The sequence below is a fragment of the Myotis nattereri genome (genome assembly GCF_964212035.1).
Source record: "Myotis nattereri genome assembly, chromosome: 2".
Classification (NCBI taxonomy): Eukaryota; Metazoa; Chordata; class Mammalia; order Chiroptera; family Vespertilionidae; genus Myotis; species Myotis nattereri.
In genome coordinates, this window is record NC_138076.1 from 53,253,985 (window position 1) to 53,265,612 (window position 11,628).

Below are 11,628 nucleotides of genomic sequence, written 5' to 3' on the forward strand. Positions count from 1 at the left end.
CGGAGGGAAGCCCGCCTCAGTGAGTTTTGCTCCCTTCTCTGCTTTGCTCCAGCCACAGGAAGCCCTATTCTTGCAGGAATATTCCTGCAACGGGCCTCTAGTATAACTATATAATAAAGCTCTTTTCCTATTCTCTCTTTTTGTATATAGCAATTACCTTTTTTTAAAAAGAAGCAGCAATTCTTTTTGTTTCCTTATTTAAAATAGTCTATTATTTTTTATTGAATTTATTAGGGTGACATTGCTTTGCAAAACCATACAGGGTTCATAAAATACTTTAATTTTTAAATGGAAAACCATTTGGGTTTTCAATTTATATGTAATTGATCTACAACCTTATATTAGTTTCAGGGGTATAACATAATTTAAAATTAGTATGTATTGTGAAAAAAAACACCACAAAAATTTTAAGATTTACTCTCTTAGTAACTTTCATATATAGTGTTAACTATAGCCATCATGCTGTACATTACTACCTCATAACTAATTTATTTTATTACTGGAGGTTTGTACTTTTTTAAGCCTTTTTTACCCTTTTCACCCACCCACAACCTACCATCCCTGCCAGTCTCTGACAATAACAAATCTCTTCTCAGTATATATGAACTTTTTTTTTCTTTCATGTTGTTTTCCTTTAGATTCCACATATAAATGAGACCATAAAGTACTTGGCTTTCTCTTTCTGACTTTATTTTGCTTAGCATAATGCTCTCAAGGCCCATTCATTTATCACAAATGGCAAGATTTCATTTTTTTATGTCTGAATAATAACTCATTACATATATTATACACATATATAATATATACATGCATATATATCATACACACATATAACATATACATGTACACACATATTATACACACACTTAATATATACATGAATGCATATATCATACATAAATAACACAAACTTGCATACATGTATTAGATACATAGATACATTATACACATATTATACATACATATATGCATTCACTCACTGATGATGGACACTTAGTTTACCTCCATATCTTGGCTATCGTAGATAATGCTGAAATGCACATGGGTACATTTATCATTTTAAGCTAGTGGTTTTCCTTTTCTTCAGATAATTATCCCCAAATAATTATCCAGAAATGGAATTGCTAGATAGCATGGTCATTCTACTTTTTTAAATATGTATTTTCTTATTGACTTCAGAGAGGAAGGGAGAGAAACATCAATGATGAGAGAGAATCATTGATTAGCTGCCTTCTGCACGTCCGTCCTTCCCTCTTCCCCCCCCCACACTGGGGATCAAGCCTGAAACCTGAGCATGTGCCCTTGACCAAAATAAAATCTGGGACCCTTCAGTCTGCAGGCTGAAGCTCTATGCACTGAGCCAAATCAGCTAGGGCGGTAGTTCTATTTTAATTTTGTTTTTTAGGAACTTCCATAGCGTCTCCCATAGTAGATGCACCAATTTACATTCCCACCAACACTGCACAGGGTTTCCTTTTCTTCACATCCTCGCCAACATTTGTTATCTTTGTGTTTTGGGTAATAGTCATTATTACAGGTGTGAGGTGATATCTCACTGGGATTTTGATTTTCATTTCTGTGGTTATTAGTGATATTGATCATCTTTTCATGTGTAAGTTGGCCCTTTATGTGCCTTCTTTGGACAATGTCTATTGAATTACTCTACCCATTCTTTAGTTGGATTAATTGTAGGTGTTTTTGTGTGTGTGTGTGTTTTGTTTTGTTCTGTTTTTAACCAAAGAACATTTGTTTTTCACTAAGACTTTATCTTAGCACATAATTAAACTGTGTCACTACCTCCCACCCCAACTTGAAGAAGGGTTAGTAGAGTGAATGTTATAAAGCATATATGAAGGATTGGAATCAGCATTAACTGACAAAGAAAAACTTCCTTCTAAGTCATCATAACAATGTTTAAGTAGAGAGAGAGAGAGAGAGAGAGAGAGAGAGAGAGAGAGAGAGAGAGAGATAGGAGTTCAGATTGAACAACACCCTCACATTTCATCTAATACATTCAATCCTGGCTAGAATGTACCTAAATGGAAACAGGATTACTATAATACAAAACTTCCACTACAGATAGTGTACACACCTGTGTTCCAAGCCCCCCGCCCCCGCCTTCAACCCCCAAATGCTGCCAACACAACTATTTCCCGGCCTGTTGGGCCTGTCGACGAAGGAGCACGTAGATCTACTCTTTAATCCAATCTTTGCTATAAGGCTGGTATGTCTATCAGCTCAGTAAACAAGACAGCTGAGGTCTGCCAGATCATCAATAAAATCAAACAACTGGATGATATCATATGTGATAGAGGGGCTGTTGGGATTCATTCTCTTCGGATGTTCTTCATACATTTTACAAACGCCTTCCATGCATTCATTCACTGATTCATAGTCAGCATAAGTTCTGCTGGTAGGCTATACAAGCAAAATGGTGTGAGACATAGCGCCAAACTCTTGCTGCAGCTGCCACCGACACACCACCACACACAAGCTTAACAACACTGCCAATAGCCAACCCCGCATGCTTTTTGTTTGTTTGTTTTTATATTGAGTTATATGAATCTTTATACAGTTTTTGTATATTACTTATTAAATACATCATTTGCAAATATCTTCTCCCATTTAATAGGTTGCCTGTTTTGTTTTTGTTGATCATTTCTTGGCTGTGCAGAGCTCTTTAGTTTTATGTAAATCCACTTGTTTATTTTGCTTTTATTACCTTTGTTTTTGGTGTCAAGTCCAAAAAACCATCACCAAAGCCTATGTTAAGATAATTACTGCCTATGTTCTCCTCTAGGAGTTATATGGTTTCAGGTCTTACGTTCAAATATTTGATCCACTTTGCATTTTTGTGTATGGTTTCATTCTTATACATGTGTCTGTCTAGTTTTCCCCACACCATTTATTGAAGAGCTTGTCCTGTCCCCATTGTATATTCTCAGCTCCTTTGTTGTAAATTAATGTACTGTATATGTGTATGTTTATTTCTGGGCTTTCTAGTCTGTTCCATTGATCCGTGTCCTTTTTATATGTGTTGCTTTACCAAGGAAATACTAATAAAATGGGTAAATTAATTTTCAAATCTAGAATTGTGGAAGAAAAACATTGGTATAAAAATTGTTCTTACTGTTAAACTACTGCATATGACCCAATTAATTAGTGTCTGAAATAAAATAGAGCACTGACATACATTTTTCCATTTACAACACTAGGAAACATTTATGCAGAAATCACCCTTGATATCTCAAATATTCCCTTTTGTGTCTGTGTTTTCCTCTGACGGATGTTGGAAAGCAAGATTTATGCAATACAATGGGTTATCACCATTTTCCTATCCTATATTCCTCTTCACTTAAACCAGCAGAAGCATTCAGTTGTGACAGAATATGGTTTATTTCAGCAACAATCATTAACCTGTCCTTTTGGACAGCTGGTGTTATAAATTCAGGGGATTGACAGGAATGAAGACACTAGCACATTTGGAGGTTAGACTTCAGTTAGCTACGGTTTATTAACTGTCATGCACAATAAACCAGTTGGGATGTTGCTTAAAGAAAATACAAGCAATTGAAGAAATTTTTTCTCCTTTACTAAATAAATTAATCAGGAATCCATAGTATATAATAATCAGATATTAAATATGTTGATTAATTATATCAAGTATAATTATATATACATATATAATTACTTATAGTTACATTTTATATATATAATTATATTTTACATCTTATGCACTATTGTATATCCTATAATTGCTATAATACTAAAATATTAACAATAATAATATATTCATATATAGAAAAGTAAACGGTAAACATCCTGAAGGAAATTATAGAACTAATGTGTGCAAAGGCAATAAGTATAAATTATTAGGGATACATTTTCCACAAAGGCAATTACATAAAATGTATATTTTAAAGAAATCTTGTCAAAATCATTTGGAAAAACTAAGTTAACCATTAGCATCTGATTAAACTTCTATGACTATATGGAAACATTTTTTTGTGCACCATCCACAGCTTCATGACACTCCTTCCCAATACACACATATAAATACATTCTCCTTTCATGTCACATGATAAAGATTTGCTGAAAACTTTCTTTGCCCTACCAGTGGTTCTCAACCTTCTGGCCCTTTAAATACAGTTCCTCATGTTGTGACCCAACCATAAAATTATTTTCGTTGCTACTTCATAACTGTAATGTTGCTACTGTTATGAATCATAATGTAAATATCTGATATGCAGGATGGTCTTAGGCGACCCCTGTGAAAGGGTCTTCAACCGCCTAAGGGGTCGCGACCCACAGGTTGAGAACCGCTGCTAGACAATGGGGCTAAATGAAACTAAAGGTTTTTGTATAGTGAGAGAAACTATTAACAAAATGAAAAGTCAATGCACTAAATGGGAGAAGATATTTGCAAATGATAATATTTGATAAGGGGTTAATATCCAAAATATATAAAGAACCCATATCACACACTATAAATAAGTTTTTAAATTAAAAACTGGGCAAAGGAATGAATTTTTCCAAAGAAAACATGCAGATGAGTAACATGCTCAACATCACTAACCATCATGGAACTGTAAATCAAAACCACAATGAGATATCACCTCATACCTTTCAAAAGGCTATTTTCACCCTCCTCCCCCCCCCCCAAAACAAAAACAAAAACAAAAATAAAAAAAAAAAACAGAAGTATAGCTGTGTTCTGGAAGAGCTAGAGCCCTTGTGCACTGTTAGTAGCACTGTTATTTAGTGCAGCCACTGTGTAGAACAGTACAGATGCCCTCCCCCCCCCCCGTAAAAATAATATTATCAATTCCACTTCTGTGTATTTATCTGAAGAAAACTAAACACTAATTGGAAAAAATACATACAGGCCTATGTTCATCGCAGCATTATTTACAACTAGTGATCCAGTGCACGGATTCATGCACATTGAACGGAAATTAATTAGAAGGTGGCCGGCAGGGCGGGACTGGGCGAGATGGAATGGACACACCCTGGAGCCAACCTCCCCTGGTCCCTCCCCGGCATCTGCAGTTTGAGCAGAGTCCCTCCGGCAGGTGGGGTCGCTTGGCCTGGCCTGTGGTGATCAGGCCAAAATCGGCTCTCCGACATCCCTGAGCGCAAGAGGGCACTCTGCAAAGTTGCTGTTGTACAGGGTGTGGAACACAAACACCAAGTGTGCAGTAAACCAGATTCAGGGCTGACAGAGCCCCAGCAACAACATAACCCATGGCCGAAAGTAGGATCGCGTGGACCTGAGAGGAATCAGGCTCCCTCCTCTCTGGTTTCAGGGTGCATCACCTGAGAATTGCTGCTGCCAAGTCACTGGAGCTTGGACAGCTCCTGCATTGAGTGTCTGCCCCCTGGTGGTCAGTGTGCATCATAGGGACTGGTCGGACAGTCAGACACTTAGCATATTAGCTAGATATAGATATATAGATAAAGATATAGATATAGATATAGGTATAGGTATAGGTATAGGTATAGGTATAGGTATAGGTATAGGTATAGATATAGATATAGATATAGATATAGATATAGATATAGATATAGATATAGATATAGATATAGATATAGATAGCTAAGATATAGAAGCAACCTAAGTGTCAATTACAGATAAATGGATAAAGAATATAATGGAATATTAATCATATGAAAGAACAAAATCTTGCCATTTACAACAATGCAAATGGACTTAGAGGGTATTATGCTAAGTTAAATAAGTCAGACTGAGAAAGACAAATACTGTATAATTTCACTAAGTGAAATTCAAGGGGCATAACAAATGAACAAATGGCAGAAGCAGAATCATAGATATAGAGAACAGAGGAGAAGAGGTGGAGAGAAAGTCAAAATAGGTGAAGAGGATTAAGAGGTATAAACTTTCAGTTATCAAATAAATAAGTCACAGGGATATAATGTACAGTGTCAGGAACATAGCCCATAATATTGTAATAACTTTGTATGATGATAGATGGTTACTTGACTTAACATGGTGACCATTTGTAAGGCATTTAAAGGTTGAATCATATGTTGTATGCCTGAAATAAATATAATATTCTATGTCAACTATACTTAATGAAAAAATCAAACAAAACATACCACATATGCCCTTTCTAAGCAAAAAGTATGCTAACATTTAATCTTTCTTGACTTTTACCCACAAGTGTCATGATCATTCTCTTGTTAAGGCTCCTTTAATTGTACATGTAGGAGGAATAACATTTACAAGTACAGGCTATTATGTTTGTATAGGTGTGTGTGTGTGTGTGTGTGTGTGCGCACCCATGTGTACTTTGCTCTATTTACTTCTCTCTTCTTAGGCAGACCATGCTTTCCCTGCTGGATGAAGGCGCTACCACAGAGTTGCGATGAGAAAGTAAATAACTTATTTACTAGCTTTAATCATTAAAAGAGACTAAGAAGTCTTAAACTTGAAATATACTTGACTAACTATCCTTTTCTACTTTAAAGGTTAGAAAATAGACACTCTGTCTAGACCAGAATTAGAGGAAAATTATTAAAAACAAAATTCTGGTATGTAGAGGAGGGTGAGAATTGAAATTCAGCTCGAGTGTAGGAAATTAGAGGAAAACTGGTACAATATTTCAAGGCTTCACGTTTTTTTGATAGACAGCAAATTCTACACATATTAGAGACAGAACTGCTCATAAATAATCAGGATTAAGCCATTCCACAACGACCCTGTGATCCCAAGCTTACTAAAATGTTTTCCCACATGGTTTAGAGTGGGTGTGGATGGGCACAAGAGTCAGTAAAACTGGAAGGACCTTTTGGGTGGAAAGGGGGAAGCATTAGCAGGGGTGGGCAAACTTTTTGACTCAAGGGCCACAATGGGTTCTTAAACTGGACCGGAGGGCCGGAACAAAAGCATGGATGGAGTGTTTGTGTGAACTAATATAAATTCAAAGTAAACATCATTACATAAAAGGGTATGTTTTTTTTTGTTGTTGTTGTTGTTGTTTTAGTTTTATTCATTTCAAACGGGCCAGATCCGGCCCGCGGGCTGTAGTTTGCCCACGGCTGCTTTAGGCCCTGGAAATGTTAGACCTCATTAGGGCACACCAAGGTACAATGATAAACCTGAAGTACATCAGCCCAAATGGAAAAGTGGCTTTCCCAAGCTGGTATATTCTCTAGTGCTGATAGCTTCTAGGATATAATGATTGGACCTCCTTGTCAATAAAAGGTTTTCTTTGTAAAAGGCAATGTGGGACCATCTGACGATAAATCACTCGCTAAGCCCTTGGATATCGGTGCTATGGTAAGAACTGCAGGCCAGAAAGGCAAAGTCAAAACCAGAAAATGTGTTAATCCAAGTCCAAATGAATCCTGACCCCGGGAAGGAATGTGCTTAACACAAGTAGCTTGTCATTAAGTATTTGAAGGTTTAAGCAGAAGTAAAAGCTACAGAAGCCTTGCTGAGAGAAAGCCTTTCCCATTAGCTCATGTAAAATCCCTATTCCCATGGTGGCTGTAGCATTATTAATCCATTTTTTCCAGGTACTTGGATACTGAGGACAGTGGGGGACTGAGCTCTACTGGATGGCTTTTAGGGTTTCACCTGTGAGATATCACATCTCTGTGCTCACTTCCACAGGACCCTCCACATGCTTCCATGCCTGGCTCTTTTGTTTCTAATCGTTCCCTAGTCATCCTTCCTTGCCTCTGAACAATGAACCAGACAGTCAACAAACACCTCAGGAGTCTCCCTCAGGCTTCTCTCACTCCATGCCAAGTTGATGTTCAGGTGTATGGCTCAGAGCTCTGTCTACTGGGAAGATTCCTCCTCAGCATGGGCTTGCGGGGCCTCCTCTAAGTGATGTTTTGAGCAGCAGTGGAGCATTTTCCCTTTGTACCATAGCATTGAACAAAGCTATCTATGAACAGGCCTTTCTATTTTTCTTCTTTCAATCATCTGGTCATACATAAAACAGGATCATCGTATGATCTAAGGAAGGGGTTCAGCCTGGCCAGTGTGATTCAGTGGTTGAGCACTGACCCATGAACCAAGAGGTCACTTGTTTGATTCTCAGTCAGAGTATGTGCCCAGGTTGTAGGCTCAATCCCCAGTAGGGGACATGCAGGAGGCAGCTGATTTATGATATTTCTCTCTCATCACTGTTTCTATCTCTCTATCCTTCTCTCTTCCTCTCTCTCTCAAAATAAAATATTAAAAACATAAAAATAAAGGGGTATAACATAGGCTAACAGCATGGGTTTACAGGCTATATTTTGTAAATTAACTTGTGTCCCCTGGATGATCTCAGGACTAAATATATATGCACAGTTTCATCTGTATAATGAATTGATTTTTCTTTCAGCAAAGCCTTTTGATTTAACAGGTCTGCCATATCCAGCTCATGATGGGTGGTTCAAGCTACAGAGTTAATTTTTGTCCCATGCTTAGGCATTCAATCTCTACTGGGATTGAGTTTGTCAGGATTTGCTTTTCACATGAGGAATAGTTTCCTGCTGCTCATGCCATGGACTTTATTCATACCCATGAACAAATTTATCATAACTACGATTTAGCATTAAGAAAGTCTAGCCTTGAAAGACACACAGCAAAGCAATCCTACCCATATGGACATATTTAGCCACTTCAGAGCTCCTGAGCCATGTGGTTGAATTGGTAGTGCTACAAATATCATAGCTTGAATCTGCTGCAAAACCCTTCCTTATTATGTACCCTATTCCAAACACATTTTCAACATACAAATTAATTATTTGGAGCCATCTTCTCATGTATGATTTATGCAGATCTCAGAATCCAAGAAGTCTACAGTGTGGTACCTCTTTCATTGTAGCAGCTGTAAGTGCAATATCTTGTTCTTTTTCTTGGAAAATGGGATATGAAGAGACCATAAAAACTGCCACCTAAAAATCTATAAGGATAGTGGGTCATCAGTCTGGCTGTAATAACACTTCTAATCTTTTTCATGTGACTTGAGTGGCAGGATATAGTATTAGGGCTTCCACTTGAAACTTTTTTATTCTACCGATCTTAGAATAAAAGATTCTTGCAACTATAAGTATGACCATCCCAATTACATACTAAGGTACCAGAGAAATGAATATAGAATGGGTCCTTTTGAGATATCAACTTTGACTGGATTGTCATCTATCTCTGATGCTCCATAAACTTCCACAGTAACAAAGAAAGTGATTAGTGCTTATAAAAGAGTGGAAGAGGATTCATTGTAAATTCTTAGTTCAGAGACTCTAGTATTCCCAATTTTGTATAAGTATCTAAAATTTGTAGCCATAAGAATATACTACATTATACAAAATGTCAGCGTTTCAAAGCTGATGGTGTGTAAATCAAGATGGGAAAGAGAATCATAATCAGAAGCTTGATTAATAATCTCCAAATCAGCCATTACTGTCAAAAACCACTAGAGTATCTTCTAAAACACACACACACACACACACACACACACAATACAAACACTACTCTAAATGATTGATGAGGACTGGGGGGGGGGGGGTTGGCTAGAGGGCCAATGGTGGTGGGGGCAGGGAAGGGGGACATGTGTAATACTTTCAACAATAAAGATCTAAAAAAAAAAAAAACCAAAAAAGATATAACCTTTAAAAATAAAATACAGATAATTTCAAGCTTTTATAAAGTTCATATTATGCCACTTGGCTTTTACGAAAACATACAAAGTACCTATTTTTGTTAACTGAAAGCAAGCCAAGGATGATTTTTGCTTTTACCCAAAGGCCGCTGCTGTGATAATGCAGGTCTTTCATAAAAGTGAAGTGAGTAACAGAAACTTTTGGGAAATGGGAGAATGCTCCTCACTTTACCTGTTTTGTTTGTGTACTTTCACATAGTGGGAGAAACCAGAAATCAATGAGTCATTTTGCAAGAGCTGAAAATTGTACTATATTTAGGTCAATACACATACAGTAAAAGTTATATTTTAAATGATGGCATCACTAAAAATTATGCATCTATACTAATAATAGCCTAGGTGGCGTCACACCCTCACATCGTCACAAGATGGCCATCACAAGATGTCCATGCGCACAGCGGAGGTGGGGGCCGGTGGCCGCTCCACACCGTGAGGCCTGGGGGTCCTGCAGCTCTGCGCAGCATGGAGGAGGCCAGTCCCAGCATCTCTGCCGCCTCACACGGAGGAGGTGGTTCCCGGTGGAGGAGGTGGGTCACGGCAGGGGAGGGCAGTTGTGGGCAATTAGGCTGGCAGGGGAGTGGTTAGAAGTCTATCAGGCTGGCAGGCAGGCAGGTGAGGGGTTAGGAGCCAGCGGTCCCAGATTATGAGTCGGACATCTCCTGAGGGGCCCCAGATTGGAGAGGGTGCAGGCCAGGCCGAGGGACACCCCCTGCCCATGCATGAATTTTGTGCACTGGGCCTCTAGTTTTAATATAATCACCCTCTTATGTTTATCTGTACATGAGAAACCTACAGATGACAAACCTTCATGTGGATGTCCTCCATGACTGTACAGAGGTCAGAATTTATATTCTTTAGAGTAGGGATTACAGCTTTGGGGCTCTCAACTGTGCATACTACTACCTCTTACAGGATCAGAATAAAAAGGACTGGCACGATTTTAAGTGCAATGTGAAAGGGAATTATCCCCTAGTAACATTACAGACTATTGCATTGCTATATGACTATACCTTATCAGGAAGATTATAGCCAGAAAATTAGAACATACACATATATTAATGGAAAGCAGCTCCATTGTTCTAAAAATGTGTAATACATTTTTCTATATAACAAAAATTGAAGGAATTCACCCAGTTAAACCATAAGAGCAATCACAACAACAACAAAAACAACCTAGAAGCTAAAAACTAATCCAGGGATTTCACAGTGGTACTGAGTTATGAGCTTCTGGCATCTGTAAGCCACTTCACTTTGGAAAATTAATTTCATGCTTGCCTACTCCTGTAAAACTCCCAACTAAAGGGTCTCATTGAGGTTTGGAATGGTCAAGGGAATGTCAAAACTGTGATTGAAGAAAGCCAAGGAAAAAGCTGTCAGCCAAGGAAAAAGCGATCAACATCACAGCAATGTTCTTTTCTTTCTTTCTTTTAAATTAAATTATGTGTGCTAAATTAGAAAAATATGCTAAATTAGGCATATACAATTAGAAATGTTAGGTGTAAACTTTGGTTTATTAAGAGATGAAAGACTTATTTTTTTCCAGAGAATCAGGCCTTCATTTTGAGTAATAAGCCTTCAAGATATAACTATTTAAAGAAATCATTTAAAAAAATAAAAAATAAAAAAATCATTTATTGAAATATGAAACATAACACCGAGAATTTAATAAAGGCATATTTCAAGTCTGTAACACTTTTTAAAATTTTCTGGACCAGGGTTATATACCAAAATTCTGTAATTATAGATTTTTTTTCTATATAATAAGTTCTGTTATTCTTTCAAATATATCTAGGGGATACAAGAATGCCTAGTCCCCTTTGGAATAGTATGAGTTAAAAATTCATATACCTACATAATAAAATAAATGAAAGACTGCAAAAACAATGAAGAGTGGTGAACGTGGAGATATGCCACTCAGATCAGCCACCAAGGGAAGAGGAGATGCCCA

General features: G+C 37.5%; 1 pseudogene across 1 annotated transcript; it reads right to left on the bottom strand.

Annotated features, from left to right (window-relative positions):
* Positions 1-2,146: 2,146 nt before the first annotated feature.
* LOC308514235 (enhancer of rudimentary homolog) lies at positions 2,147-2,445 on the bottom strand (annotated as a pseudogene). Its single transcript has one exon. The product of its transcript is annotated as an enhancer of rudimentary homolog (transcript).
* Positions 2,446-11,628: the final 9,183 nt, after the last annotated feature.